This window comes from Periplaneta americana, unplaced genomic scaffold, assembly GCF_040183065.1.
Source record: "Periplaneta americana isolate PAMFEO1 unplaced genomic scaffold, P.americana_PAMFEO1_priV1 scaffold_24, whole genome shotgun sequence".
NCBI lineage: Eukaryota > Metazoa > Arthropoda > Insecta > Blattodea > Blattidae > Periplaneta > Periplaneta americana.
The window spans coordinates 133836-148547 of record NW_027185505.1 but is presented as its reverse complement, the minus strand read 5'-3'; the positions used below and the strand labels follow the sequence as shown (position 1 = coordinate 148547).

The 14712-nt window shown below is 41.1% G+C and overlaps 1 non-coding gene across 1 annotated transcript; it reads left to right on the top strand.

Annotated features, from left to right (window-relative positions):
- Positions 1-205: 205 nt before the first annotated feature.
- Positions 206-324, top strand: LOC138693889 (5S ribosomal RNA). The gene has a single exon (XR_011330574.1). It is a non-coding gene; the product is annotated as a 5S ribosomal RNA (ribosomal RNA).
- Positions 325-14712: the final 14388 nt, after the last annotated feature.

Here is a 14712-nt window from a genome sequence, read left to right as displayed (position 1 = left end):
TCCAGCAGTGTGTGACGTTGAAACGTAACCAAACTGCCGTTGATAGATAGATTTATCATCTATCCCAATGACATCCAACGAGCTTGGTAATTTAGGTACAGAGTCTAAGCAGGCAGTTTACGTGTGTGTGTGAGCGAGTGCAGGTTTTATCGAGTGCACCCCAATCCCATCGTCCTCAAGTGCCTACAGATTACGCAGTTTCATCGGCAACGGCCATACCATGTTGAAAATACCGGTTCTCGTCCGATCACCGAAGTCAAGCAACATTGGGCGTGGTCAGTACTTGGATGGGTGACCGCTTGGGAACACCACGTGCCGTTGGCGATTTTTTTTTTTACGTCACTATTTCCAGCGTGTTCTAATAAGACTTATGGGATATTATGTTCCCTTCCCTATTCCAGCTATAGCTTGGATGATGACGCCGCTGCATAATTGTAGAGTAATTGATAATTCTTAAGTACTTGCAGCTCCGTATTGAAACTTATGACTGGTAGCATATTCATATGAGACGGTTCACTTCTCTGCGTTTTCTCGAAGAAGGGAATATGTATTCAGGGGATTGTGAACGTACCTCGCGCTCTCCCTAGAAGTTAGAGACATTTTAGGTAAAGAATGTAATATACTGTACATATATGGCTAATTAAAATCCCATTAGTTACTACATTTCAGTGGGTAGTACAAATTCCATAATGAAAATATCTCTGTCCTAGTAGTTGTATCCTTTAAAGAAGCTCGTTGTTTTCCCATGATGAAGGGCAGAACTTGGTCGGTAGAAATTTAAACAGACTGCATTATCAGACCAGGCGTTATTTCAATATCAGCGTTTAGTTTAGGAAATATAGCAATAGCGGAGTTGGGAGAAGTAGTTATAGCATGTACAGTAAGTATAAACAGTTCGCTGTACTGTACAGTGAATATAAATATTTGAATGTACGATGGCAAAACATCAGACATACAGTACGTAGCTCACATATCTTAAAAAATAAATAAATAAAAATAAAGAAGACATTCTGAGGAGTGAGTGGAAAGTGCATATTATAATGAATATTTTTAACTCTCAGTTGACATTGAGAGAGAAAGCCATGCATCGGGGAACCGGTGACTGTTTTTGCGTTACCTTCTGCTATTGGCGTTGTTGGTTAGTAACGAATGAAAGAGGTAGGACGCGGAATCAAATGTCAAAAAACGATAGGGAAATAATAGTAACTGGTTGTATTTCGATCGAGCTCGGCGTGCTGATTCACCAGTGGGGTGTTTCACAAAGTTTACAATCTTTGGAAATTGTGAACTCTGTTTGTAAACTTCTGTTTCACAATCTTTGTTTGTAAAGGTGGACTGTACAAAGGAAATCAAATCTTTACGAATGAAATTTTGCGCTCTTTACAAGTGATATGTTTGTTTCACAACGAAGGAGTAATTTTACAAACGTGTAAACTAAACTTTACTAGTGAAGTTAGCACATTTTCTACAGTAGCCCTGTTGAAATAGCTTCTAATTGTGAATGAAAAAAATAAACACATATGTATAAAATCAATTTTATAGTAACAGGGTACCATTAAGAATTACACTGAAGCAGTTGTGATGTTATTGAGTAGTTCTAGCGACTCAGACGAAGATTTTGCATTTAGGCCTAACGTAGAATTTTCCGGCCACGTTCGTATCATTGTACGAATATTAATGAAAGGTTTCGAATGAATCCCGCGCTATACTTCAGAATACCGCGTTAGTTCTTATATACGAGGAACGTATTTAATAAATACTCGCACTTAAAGAAGAAAAACTTTGCACCGAAAACCAATCACTTAATAATGCAATGTCGGCATTACTTACGCAGTATTCTGAAGTCGTTCCGAATCCCATTTCGCTGTAATCTCTCCTACAAGATATGGGACATCACATGCAACATCTGAAAGGGAAAAGTGGTGCCCTAACCACAAAGCGAGAACTGCATTGGTTGCATAGTAGCTCTCAGTTCCCTGCGTTAGCAGATAAGAACGGAATTTATAAGATTACAGTGTGCAAAAGTTCACACATGGTAGTTGATGTTGTTACAAGATTGAAAAAACTCGAGGCGGGTTATTGATCACCGAATGTGCTTACTCGGGCAAAGGATTTTTATGCTCCTCCTGCTGGGTTCCCTAATGTTGGCGAGGTTATGGATGAAACAATAAAATATACTGATGGACCAGCAGAGAGCGAAGTTGATTTTAATGGATGGACATGTTAGCTGCTCTATCAACTGCATATAACTACGTGGGTCAAATCCATTATTTATCAATTATTTGAATGAATTTCGCGCTAACTTTCGTCAGTTAAGTCGTAGGCTAATTAATGCATTGGTATGCTCGACCAATTGCATGCCGCGAAACTCCGTTGTCGCCGATGTAGCAAAATCTAAATAAAATATATATAAAAAAATATAAACATGTCCATCGATAGTTCTAAAATTACAGCTACTTTACCTCTGATCCTTAGTGATTTTTGTAAACTGTCGTTGGCGATTTTGTTCAACCAATTATGCGTATTTGTAAGTTTGTTTCGCCGATTTTGTAAAGTTCGTTAAAACATACAAGTGAATAAGATTGCATTGTGAAACACAGTTAACAAGCATATGTAATATTTCCGTTGTTAATTGTATATTGTTAATTTGTAATTTGTTAGCGTTGTGAAACATGCCCCCATTTACCTTTAGAGGTAATATCTACATTAATATTTAGTTAAAATTTAAAGAAATTTTAAACGAATGGAAGCTGCATTTTAATTCACCCCAAATTACTATGTTCCCTTTCAGATTATCAGCTGTTGTTGTTGTTGTCGTTGTTGTATTGTAAGTTCTCACTTATTGTTAGCTAGCCGTACCCGTTCGCTCCGCTCCACCTGTTAGAAATAAATATAAAGTAATTACATAATTAAAATAGGACGACTGATCCATGGAACAACTTTTACAACAGCGCAAGATAATCTGCTTCGCATATTACCCAATTTTTTTTTAGCACTGCATTTATTGCATATATATTTTATGTATTTTAACACGATTCAATTGAGCATAGTTAAAATATGAATTATTAAAATAATGGATTGCCAAGCTAAAGTACTATTACTGCATACTAAATCAATACACTCTCGTTGTTCGTTAATTCTCTGAGATTAAAATGCGTGTACATAAATATTATTTTAAGAAATACAGAAAACGAATGTACAAAATAGCCTATCAAATTTTCTGTGCATAAGAAGCTATTTTAATCTTACCTGTCCTCGATTTACTCAGACGTTACTGTAATAACATTATAGCATTATGTCCATCTAGAGAAACTACAGTTTCCAATGGTGAAATAATAACTAATTATACAAATCAGTTAATTTACGAGCTTGTGATATTACTTCATACAAACACAGAAACATTCCCTGTAGGCTATGTTTAATAGCTTTCGATTGTTTGTTGATGTCCAAGGCCCCTGTTTCGATTGTTGTTGTCCAAGGCCCCTTATAGACGAAGTCATTTGTTCTTAATTCATTGCACCGTCTTAGATAGCGTTATTTTAATTTTAAAACTCATTTATCTCATTAAATATCAGTCCTATCAAAATGTTGTAAAAAAATAAAACTTAACGGAAATCATTTTTAAAGGAACATCTGTTATGTAACATTTTTTCTCAAATATCAATAATAAGCGAGATATTTCGATTTATTTAATTAAGGCCCCCTTATAACCCCCCTTTTAAATAAAGTATTTCGAATGCCATATAGCCTAAAATCTAAGTTACAACAAACTTAATTTATATTCCAGTTTTCATATAAATCGGTTCAGCCATTATCGCGTGAAAAGGTAACAAACATACAGACAGACATACAAACAAAATTTTCAAAAATGCGATTTTCGGTTTCAGGGTGGTTAATTATATATGTTAGGACCAATTACTTTTGGAAAATCGAAACTTACCAGAAAAATTTCGGCTACAGATTTATTATTAGTATAGATAGTACGAGATACGACCGCAATTTTGTACGACTAGTGTAATGAAGGAATGCAAAAAATTATTTTGGAACTTTGCAATGTTAGTCTATCATTAAAATAAAATTAAATCTTAATTCGTCCCTTTTGCAGGAGTCTTCTTCATCCAGTATGTTGTTGGCTGATATGGAGGAGGAGGGGGGGGGGGACATGCTCTAAAGGGATAAAATTTGCTTAGCAAATCGATATGGTGACTAACGCTTGCAATGCGTCATAGCTATAATTGTACTGCGCGGTAATTTCAGAGTAATAAGAGTTCAGTTCAGGGATCTGCTAATTTCTTCATATTGTGTTCGGCAATGGAATAGTACCGCAGTAGCATTAAGAGGTTTTTATAATTTGAACTGATATGTGCAGGTATATTGACCCCCCCCCTCCCACCGCTGGCCGACGCGGACTGCAATGACAACAGTAAGCCACACGTCATACGTAAGCCTTTCTTCTTCTTCTTCTTCTTTGCTCGCCTGGCAAATACAGTCTTGGATTTCACATATTCAATTTTTCACAGTCCCAACTCCCTTGCATGGACGTGTTTTCACGTACCTTTAAAGTTTCTCCTCTCATTCATTCAGTCTATTCGCAAGCCTGAGGGTTTTCCGTGGTTTTCCCTAAGGAGCTAAGACAAATGTAGGGATGAGCCCAGAAAGAAAAGGGCATTCACTTCCTTAGACCCTGGTAACTGCTCTTTCTAGAGGAAGGAGGAGGAGAAAGAAACCCCCCCACCCCCACCGACGTGGACTGCAATGACAACAGTAAGCAACACGTTATATGTAAAGCCTTTATTATTATTATTATTATTATTATTATTATTATTATTATTATTATTATTATTATTATTATTTACAATGGGACTAAAGGTGGTGTAGATACACTATGTCAAATGTGCCACAATCTTTCCTGCAATAGAAAGACGAGGCGCTGGCCACTAGCAATATTTTACAACATGCTAAATATTGCAAGTATAAATTCATGGATAATTTATAGTTAGAAGAACTCAGAAAACAATATCAAGAAAACAATTCATTTTCCAATTGTGTGAAGAGCTGACAAAACCGTGGATGCAGCACCGCTTTGCACGTCCTACTTTACACCGATCTCTGCGGGCAACAATTGAAGAACATCTGAACATTGCTGTGCAACAACAATGCCAGGTAATGCAGCCAGATGGTGAACGTACTGTTTGCTATAAATGTCCTGCAAAGAAGAGGAGAATGATGACAACATTTTGTGGACTTTGCAAAAAGGGGTTCTGCAGAGAACATCGCGCTGTTGTTTGCACTAATTGTAAATAGGACAATAACATGAACGTAAAGACTTTATGACAAACTTAAAATTAAATGAACACTAATGGCTACGAAATGTGTAAAAGTTGTTAAATGTGTGATATTGAGTTGATTTCAGTTAATTAAAATGTGAGTAGTAAAAATTACGAATGCTTACCTTTAACATGAGTACAGTGATGATTACCTGTCTAGGGTTAAGTAGTCGCGTGGTGAGTTTAGGAATTCCCAGACCACCTCTAAGATTGTTTAAAATAAAGGTATTGTAATCGTACGTTTCTGTCTTTTGTCAATAGTAACGTTGACCTTTCTTTTTCGAGAAAACAAAATCTGTTGTACAGTTAAAGGTACTGAAATAGTAAGAAATTTTCTGAAATCCCCACGCGTTTGCAAGTGTAAGTCTCTGTTGTAACCTGTTGATTTACGAGAGACTGTGTGTGCTTTCGTACAGTGTTTCTAAAATGTGCAGTAACGAGTCAGAAATCATTGGAATGTAGTGTAGGTGTGTTTGTTATAACCGGGAATCAATCCGCAGTACTTGACCAATCAACTACGGGAAATATCAGAAAAATTGGCAGGAGTTAGCAAGAAAAACAAAGGTAAAATATCACGTGAACGAGCACCGATACCGAGCACTATGTACAATATACCCTAGAGAAAAAGACAAGAAAACAAAAGTCAACCGCTGCAAGTGTTACGAAGTGGTGTGTGAAACATATAATGAAGAATGTCTGCGGGAAGCGCATCTAGTGAGATAAAGGGTGAAATGGAGGATTCTGCTAAAAATAAAGAAAGGAAGAAAAATGTTTACAGTTAATACAAGTATTGTTTTCTCTTGTGGGTTTATGTTTAGTATAATAGATGTGTGTGTGTGTGTGTGTGTGTGTGTGTGTGTGTGTGTGTGAAAAAAGTGAAAAAAATAACAGGTCTGTAATAATAATAGTTAATAATTCTGTAGTTCACTGCAAAAACTGTATAGCCATAAAAGGACAGATGATAATAACGTTGTTATCTTATTCTTGCTGCTGTGTAAGCCTAAGTTTCCACGTGAGGGATAGAAGAGACATGACAACATATAGCATTACAATTTGTTTAATGTGTATAAATTTCTTTAATACTGATTTTTCTCAGAACAAGCTGTGTGAGGGTTAAAGAGTTCTTGCACTGAAGCTCAGAATTATTTATTATTATTATTATTATTATTATTATTATTATTATTATTATTATTATTATTATTATTATTGTGTGAAGAGTTGTATCGGAAGTGCTTTATAGACTAAATTAATAATTTCTATCTTAACTGAAATATTTACATTATATTTCACACAGTATAGTTACAGGTAGCATAAATTCAGATAATGGTTTTTATATGGGAATCTACTTCTTGTGTTTAGAGGCTACATTTATACAGAGTTAATAATTTCTCCCCTATGTAACATATTTCCATGAAATTTTATACGCATCTATGCAAAAACGAATTATGCTCGTGTAATTAGGGAATTAGGGAAAAATTAGTTTTTCTGATAATTTTTAATGTTTTAATAGAAATTATGCTCCTAAAAGATGACTAGCCTGCCATATTTTTCGCAGTTGGTAACAAAATGCTAGATTCATGGATATACTCCATAATTTAGTTGTTCATTATATGTTCAAGAAGTGTTGAATTTTTCTTGGAGAAATTAAGCTCCTTCATCCAGACTCTGAAAAGTGGCTGCTGTCGAATTCGTAAAGCGCCACCAAGAGATGAATATAACATCTAAGTTTGCAGGATGTAGCAGCTAAATTTTAAGCCGTATAGAGTTTAATATTTGATTAATGTGTGGGTAGAAGAATTGAAAGTTAACTCAGGTTTACTTGTAATGCACAGCCTGTTAAATATGTCGTAAAAAAAAAAAAAAAAAAAAAAAACTAGTTGCACAAATCTCAGTAAACGTGCCAATTAAATGAATGCTAACGTATTATAGATTGCTTTTCGCGTATTAAATGAAAGTACACATCTTGTCCTATGACCTCCATAAGGGAAGGTTTAACAGTATAAAACAGCCACTGACCCCACGAACAAAAATCAACTGAAGAGCGTGACTTTAAAAAAAAAACTCATGTTTTGTCCCACCTCTTACTGATATTGATGTTTTGTATGCTGTTGTGCACAATGCCTAGCTTTTGTTTAAGCCTAGATATTACTTAAACTTCGGTTATGATGAAGTTGATTTTCTTACATAGTTTTGCGTTCTGGACAACTGTGCGCCGGCATCTCTCGGAACATCCGAGATCAGGTCCCTATCCCCTCCACCGCAAAGTCAAATAGCGTCTGTCACTTGATTTTGAATATTAAACAAACATACCATCACGGCATTTCCGTTATGGCATCTGGTGTCATCAATAAGCTACAAATAAAGGAAAGAAAGAAAGAAAGAAAGAAAGAAAGAAAGAAAGAAAGAAAGAAAGTAGCACAGTCACTGTCCTGAACAAGGTACGCAAGTATTATTTTAATTAATGCGTATCGCCTACCAGCCGCCGAAACTATTCGACAGGAGAGTGAATATCCTACACGGTCCTGTAAAAATGTTCTGAATACACTAAATGACGTGTAATTTTTTTTCTATTATTAGGACAATTGAACGTGTCATTGCTCCTGCGGGTTGCTTTGTTTCACACCACAGAGAATTCAGGTTCTCAACCCCCCGGGATTCTAGAGATAAGAGAGCGATGAGGTTAAAGGAGTAGGCGTTTGTTCGTGTTTTTGTTTTTACTTTAGAAAAATTGCGAAACGTGACGCAATAGCGATAAGTTTTATGAACAAGTTTGCTGAATCGACCAATTGAAGGTAATTTATATTTTGCTAAAGAAGAGAGGAGATTAATGAAATCAGTTATTGTAATAATCGTAGTAGATTGAAGGAATTGTTTGTATTCAAACTCCTTTTTGAAATAAGCTGCTCGGATGCTTATCAGGGTGACGGTTATAAATGTTATCGTAATACCCACCCGAGGTCACAAAGGTCACAGTCTTCCGCTTGTCCTTTCCTAAGCAGACCACGTCTGTACTATCGAAAATAATGAGTCACAGTTATAGTTTCGTGAAAGTAAAAAATGTTAGATAGGAGACAAGTAGCTACTCTTATACAATCATAATCACATTTTGTATCCAATATAGTATAAACGAGCTACATGTAAGTACTGTGTAAAGTTTCATTAAAACAATATATTATATATGAGACAAGTCACTAATTTTTGTCAAAACGCATCGTCTATAAAGGGGTAGTTTCTCCTCTTATACAGTAGTGACTATAGTGCGAAGTTTCATGGAAATATGTCACATTTTTAGTCCAGCTAGATTTGCTTTCTGGACCACTTTGAGCCTTGGCGCTTGTGATCGGTCGGACGGAGGATCACTCGTCCCGGCGGCGTTAACCCTTAATTTGGTAAATATATATAATGTGCAATATTATAGAACTGTGAAATTTTTTTTTAATTTTCCTAAGAAACTTTGTTATCCATCGTTCTATTAAAAAATTGTTTATTAACCTATAGGATACATTGCGATATTTGTCAAACAGGCTGTGGGAAAATGCTGATACGGTGAGGAATGGAAAGGGAGAAACCATTTATATTATTGAGGTGACCTTGAACTGAGGGTAGTAGGAACGAGACCTGGAGTACGGTACAACCGGCTCTTCCGAGAAATAACTAGTGGCCCTGAAAAGGGCCTTTTTGCGGGCAGGAGTACCTTTGTTAATTCAAGCCCTCTCGCCGCGGATGCGCCTAGCCAGCTGAATATCCTTGGGCATAATGGTCACGCGCTTGGCGTGGATGGCGCAAAGGTTGGTATCCTCGAAGAGACCGACGAGGTATGCCTCGCTTGCCTCCTGCAAGGCCATTACGGCTGAGCTCTGGAAACGGAGGTCGGTTTTGAAATCCTGAGCGATTTCACGCACCAAGCGCTGGAAAGGCAGCTTGCGGATGAGGAGCTCGGTGCTCTTCTGGTAACGACGGATCTCGCGAAGAGCAACTGTACCAGGGCGGTATCGATGGGGTTTCTTCACGCCTCCAGTAGCCGGTGCGCTCTTCCTAGCGGCCTTCGTTGCCAGCTGCTTTCGTGGAGCCTTGCCTCCCGTGGACTTACGCGCAGTTTGCTTCGTACGTGCCATCGCTTACTCCTTAGTCCTCGCAACCCAAGTTGACGCAATACAGTCGCCCCCGCTGCCCCCAAGAGGGGTATTTATGTCTTCGCCCGTTGAGAAGCCACGCCCCTTCCGTAATGTGATTGGTCCGCGGGTTTTAGTATATAAACCAAAAAATGACCCGCCGTCGAGATCACTTTTAACCTTCGTCACACGAGCAACATGACTGGACGCGGCAAGGGAGGCAAGGGTCTTGGCAAAGGTGGAGCGAAGCGCCACAGGAAGGTTCTCCGAGATAATATTCAGGGCATCACGAAGCCGGCCATTCGTCGTCTCGCCCGACGTGGAGGCGTAAAGCGTATCTCCGGCCTCATCTACGAGGAGACGAGAGGTGTTCTCAAGGTCTTTCTGGAGAACGTAATCCGTGACGCTGTAACATACACCGAGCACGCGAAGCGGAAGACAGTCACGGCCATGGACGTGGTATACGCCTTGAAGAGGCAGGGGAGGACTCTCTACGGGTTCGGCGGTTAGACTGCCTACACACGTCTGCTGCCGAATCCGTCGGCAAAACGGCCCTTTTCAGGGCCATAAAATCCGTCTAAAAAGGGCAGTAGTTGTCGAGATTAATTTAATTCACCTTTACTGTGTGACCACTAGCTCAACAGGCCAGTGCGGAAAACAGAACTTATTTCGTAGGGGCACTTCAGTATCAGCAAAAGACGTTGTAAGAAATGCCTCTCCGTTTTTCAAATGGGTCTGACCCCAACGCTTGGTATATCAAGTGGAAAGACCGGATTCCTCTGTGAAGCCTTGCTCCTCGGATTATGTTACCTGTTACTGTAAACTTCTGTAAGTCAATAATCACTGTCCGAAGAATTGGTGGGTAATATGACAACGCAGGTAGGCAATGCTCACCAGACCGTAACAAGGAACCGAGGGGATTGACACATACTGAACATCACATCACCACGTTTTTGCAATGCCAACTTTTAGGTCATAGGAATCCAGTGTGGTAAACACTGGGGAGAAGAGGTACACATCGCATGTCAGAACACAGGACTTCGTCCTGTCAGACAACTTCCACGTATAGCTTGCGTCATTTCGGTTCGAACGAAACGACAGAGAGAGGGGAAATTCGAACGCAAATTGTCAAAGCCTTCGATTCCTACGAGAAGGTCATGTCATCATCTCAGTATTGGGGTTCCTGCGCGTGCGGCCAATATGTGCACCAACAAACAAACGCATTAGGAACTCTATTATAACGCCGTAAGTTGTTCACCAGTTATCGATTTCTTATTCAAAATTAGTTTCATTCGTAGTATGTAGTAAAGTAAACTAGTATATTCAAACGTATATGTCTAAAACCACGATGGGCACCAAAGAAGGGGACTTGTGATTATTTTCACGATAATCTCCATTACTCTAATATGATAGAAATATATTACATAAATTTCGAAGCCAACTATGTACTTTGGCATCATCATCTAATTTAATTCGTATTGTGTTAAATTATATAATAATAATGAAACCTTTCTATATGCATCAGTATAATGTGTTATCACACAATAGCCTAGTAAATGTACAACGGTTTCAAGTACTTCAGTGCGAACCTGGGACAACGACATCGTTCAGAGCACAAAATTACAGAATGATGATATTAAATCAGCCCACCGGTATAGAGAGAGAGAGAAAGTTGACACGCGTAATGAAATTACATTACGAAGCCGTGAGAGAGGATTAACAATACTGGCTATTTCTGACTTTTGTGAGGTTAGTGGGGCCCTTAAAAGGGCCGTTTTACGGAGAAGGGGCTTAAGCCTTCTTCTCGGTTTTCTTCGGGAGGAGAACCGCCTGGATGTTGGGCAACACACCACCCTGGGCGATGGTGACGCCGGACAGGAGTTTGTTCAGCTCCTCGTCGTTGCGAATGGCGAGCTGTAAGTGACGAGGAATGATCCTAGTCTTCTTGTTGTCACGAGCTGCGTTGCCAGCCAACTCGAGAACTTCGGCCGCCAGGTACTCCATCACCGCGGCCAGGTAGACTGGCGCACCGGCACCAACTCGCTCTGCGTAATTGCCCTTACGCAAAAGACGGTGGATACGGCCTACCGGGAACTGCAACCCAGCACGGCTGGATCGAGACTTTGACTTTCCCTTCACCTTGCCTCCCTTTCCACGACCCGACATGATGCTACTCCTACTTGCAGCTGTTTAACTACAAGAACGACGCCTCGCCGAACGAACGAACGAATGAATGGGGACGAAGAAAGAATGAATGATGTTTAAAATGGCAGGCAGGGTAAGCATCCCATGCCTCCATTGGTTCCTCGACAAGCAATTCTCTAACTTTAGATCGAGGTACCCAGCTATAAGCCGTTTGCCCTCTCATCTAACAGTAGTGTATTTCCCCTGTGAATGATTTTATGAACATGTACACGTTATCAGTTGAATTGTGAATGAAATGAATGAAGTGAAGTGAGCACCATGCCTCGCAGATGTTAATGAGAGGTGGAGAGTCCAGTGCTCTGGTCAGTTCTGTCCTAGTCACGTTTTTGTAGTGGCGCTAGGGAAACTCGTAACCTGTTACCAACAAAGTGGTGGGCTACTCGTTTCCGTAGAAGCCGTCTGGCTGCCTGGTTGGCTGTGGCAAGTGTCGTGTGTCGTTTCGTAGGGTTTGTGTCAGTAGTGAGTAAAGAAATAGTGAATGTCACTATTTCGTCCTGTAGTCTGTTTAGTTGCCGGTCAATGTAGGATTCTATTTTCTGCATAGCAGAACGTAGAACCCCCTCGACCAGCTGTTCCGTAGTTGTTTTTTCTGTCTGTGGATCGTCTGTAGTGTTTGTCTTGGTTGTCGTTGTCTTAGCTGCATCCGCATAAGACAATTCGGGTTTGGGAAGTGTTGGGTTGAAAACGGACTGTGATGGTTTGGGTATAGGTTTCGGTATTGGTTTGTGGGTGTCTATGGGGACGTGCGTGGGATCGGTGGAGGTTATGAGATTAGTCCTTGGATATTTTGGACAGCGAGCTTGGCCCGTATAATGGGTGTCGCTGTTGCACGTGGCGCAATACCTAATCTGGGATAGGCGGTTGTGGTTGCACAGGTCGGGATTTTTGCCGCACTTAAAACAAGTCTTGGGCTTGTCGCAGTTTGTCCTTGTATGGCCGTATTGTGCACAGTTAAGGCACGGTCGGTGGAAGATTGTCTCGTGTGATGGCTCTACTCTGTAGTACCGTCCTGCAAGTCGCCCACGGTAACCTTCACTTTTACGCCAACGTCAATAATCGACAGCGGACCAATCGTAAAGTCACAAACGTTTGCGCTGTTTCTATTGGCTCGCACTGGGAAGGCAGTACGGCATTGTCCCTGCGACTTAAATATTTTTCTCCCTCCGGGCTCATCATCGATCAAGAGGGAGCTGAATCTAGCAAGACACTCACTGGTAAAAGTCGCCAGCTTACAACCAACGAAGATGAACAGCGGGAGCCGGCCGCCGCCTTGTGTCGACAAGTCTCGGCCGGACGGAGGCCAGCCACCGGGGAAGCGGAAGACGAGGCGGAAGACGGTGAAACCGACGGCCGCCGCAAAACCTGTCTCTCCGGAAGCAACATCACCACCACAACCATCATCATTTGGTAAGTCCAGCGCTTCACCAACCAAGACGATCGACGACTTACATACACTAAAGACCATGGCACCGATCACTGCTAATAGAGCAGTAGTGATCACAAACGCTGACCCCGACCTACTGGACGCAGTGACTCCACGGAAACCCACAACGACCTTGACTTTAAACAAAACCACGAGAGCCTACGTTTTTTCCTCCCGAGAAAACTTACGGCAGATGACTTTAATGCATCCACGACAATTCGGGAAGCACGCCCGATACCAAACTCCACCAACCGCCACTCTCCTCGGACCTTGGAAACTACCAGGCCACCCATCCCATCCCTCCTCCACCCCACCCCCCTCTCTATTGGACAGTGAATCTTCTTCTTCTTCTTCTTCTGAGGAAGAGGCAGAGGTTACTTCCATTCCACAAGAGGGGCCCTCAGAAGGGCCGGCTCCAAAACCTAGAGCAGAGAGGTCTCCTGTCCCTAAACCCACAGCAGAGAAGTCTCCCAACGGACCACCTCCCAGCTCTGAGGCGTCGTCTCACGAATCCTCAGAAGGGAAGCGGTCCAACAGGCGCAAACCAATTCCCACAAAAGTATCCGGTTCGACTCCGGCAAGCCCCACTTCTCCCACTCCTCCTAACACCGCACAAGGAACCAAGACAAGGACAGTACTGAAAATACTGAACCACACAAAAAACGGCAACAACCCACTACACATAGAGCGACTAATGAAACAGTACCGACTCGACATTCAAACTCCACGACAGTTCTGGGCACACACTACCAAGACAACTACACTCACATTCGCCACGATTGACGACGCGGAGAAGTTCGCTAGGGCAATTCCCCTGTACAACTTCGGTCCGTCCGCAGAAATCAACATTACGCCTAGTGAATCAAGACAGAAACAGACCCGAAATAAAGAGATCAGTGTCGTCATGAAAAATGTCGACACGCTGATCTCTGAGGACGAACTAATGCAGATCCTGGCTGTAACACATCCAGGCATCACACGCATTAAGAGAATTATCTCCGCACAGACAGACAAACCCACCAACTTAGTTAGAATTTTCACAAATGACATCACCACAGCAGACAAATTACTAGAAGGAATTAAACTTGCAGGACGGTACTACAGAGTAGAGCCATCACACGAGACAATCTTCCACCGACCGTGCCTTAACTGTGCACAATACGGCCATACAAGGACAAACTGCGACAAGCCCAAGACTTGTTTTAAGTGCGGCAAAAATCCCGACCTGTGCAACCACAACCGCCTATCCCAGATTAGGTATTGCGCCACGTGCAACAGCGACACCCATTATACGGGCCAAGCTCGCTGTCCAAAATATCCAAGGACTAATCTCATAACCTCCACCGATCCCACGCACGTCCCCATAGACACCCACAAACCAATACCGAAACCTATACCCAAACCATCACAGTCCGTTTTCAACCCAACACTTCCCAAACCCGAATTGTCTTATGCGGATGCAGCTAAGACAACGACAACCAAGACAAACACTACAGACGATCCACAGACAGAAAAAACAACTACGGAACAGCTGGTCGAGGGGGTTCTACGTTCTGCTATGCAGAAAATAGAATCCTACATTGACCGGCAACTAAACAGACTACAGGACGAAATAGTGACATTCACTATTTCTTTACTCACTACT